This window comes from Octopus bimaculoides, chromosome 7 (genome assembly GCF_001194135.2).
Source record: "Octopus bimaculoides isolate UCB-OBI-ISO-001 chromosome 7, ASM119413v2, whole genome shotgun sequence".
Classification (NCBI taxonomy): domain Eukaryota; kingdom Metazoa; phylum Mollusca; class Cephalopoda; order Octopoda; family Octopodidae; genus Octopus; species Octopus bimaculoides.
In genome coordinates this window covers 110,174,106-110,175,375 of record NC_068987.1, presented here as the reverse complement: position 1 = coordinate 110,175,375, position 1,270 = coordinate 110,174,106, and the positions used below count along the sequence as shown (strand labels likewise).

The 1,270-nt window shown below is 40.4% G+C and overlaps 1 protein-coding gene across 2 annotated transcripts in view; it reads left to right on the top strand.

Moving 5' to 3' along the window:
* The window catches only part of LOC106879962 (protein dachsous), a 441,440-nt gene that overhangs the window by 232,429 nt on the left and 207,741 nt on the right, over positions 1–1,270 (top strand). The window lies entirely within an intron of this gene.

Sequence of the window (1,270 nt, the reverse complement as noted above, 5' to 3'; positions counted from 1 at the left end):
TTTATCGACCCTGAAAGGTAAAGTTGAACTCAGAACGTAGCGGCAAATGAAATACCGCTAAGCATTTCGCCCGGCATGCTAACGTTTCTGCCAGTTCGCCGCCTTCAATATTACACACACATATTCTGTTGTGTCTTGAGATTCATTATACCAAGATATGACAAAATTTGTTTCAACACTCAAATCCTCATCAAGAATCTTGCAACCAAATACAAAGACACAATACGATGTGTGTGTGTGTGTGTGTGTGTGATGAGCTTCTACTCAGTTTTTTTGTTGACTGTCTCCACTCACAAGGCTTTGGTCAGCCTAGGGCTATCGAAGAAGAAGACACTTGCCCAGAGCCGTGCAGCTGGACGGAACCCACGACCTGATGGTTAGGAAGCAGGCTCCTTCACCACACAACCATGTTGGCTCTACTGATGATGATGCTGATGGTGGTGGTGGTGGCGGCTGTTGTTTTAATCTATCACTCATGAGAAGAAAGGAATAATAAGAAGAGGAAATCAAACAACTATATCAGTAACAACAACATCAACAGACATCACAGAAGCTCTCCACCTCTGTTAGGAATACCCCCAGTTCCCACATGGGACACACACACACACACACACACATTAGCACATGCTGGTTGGTCACTCTCACGTCCTTTTATCTGCCCACATCCTCCCCCTTTTATCTGCCCACATCCTCCCACATACTTCTATGTTGTAAGGAAGGAAAAATAAATAGAATATCAAAAACATCTTTTGGTTTTCAATTATATTATTGCTTCATTAAGTTTGTGTGTGGAGAGAGAGAGAGAGAGAGATTATCTCTCTAGATGTGTGTATATATTCCCTTTTGTCCTTTTACTTGTATCAGTCATTTGACTGCGACCATGCTGGAGCACCGTTTTTTAGTTGAACCAATCGAACCCCAGGACTTATACTTTGTAAGCCCAGTACTTATCCTATCGGTCTCTTTTGCCAAACAGCAAAGTTATGTGGATGTAAACACACCAACATTGGTTGTCAAGCGATGGTGGGGGGGGGGGACAAACACAGACACACAAACATATACATATATAATATATATGATAAATATATATACATATTATATATATATATATATATAGGTGTGTATATATATATATAAACATGTAGTTATGATCCTTTTTGTATTAGACTCCTGTGTGTAAGATCATTTTTTTTAATGTCCTTATATGTACTAGTGGTGGTGGTGGTGGTGCTGCTGCTCATACTCACGGTTTTGTTTTTGAGGGAGTACA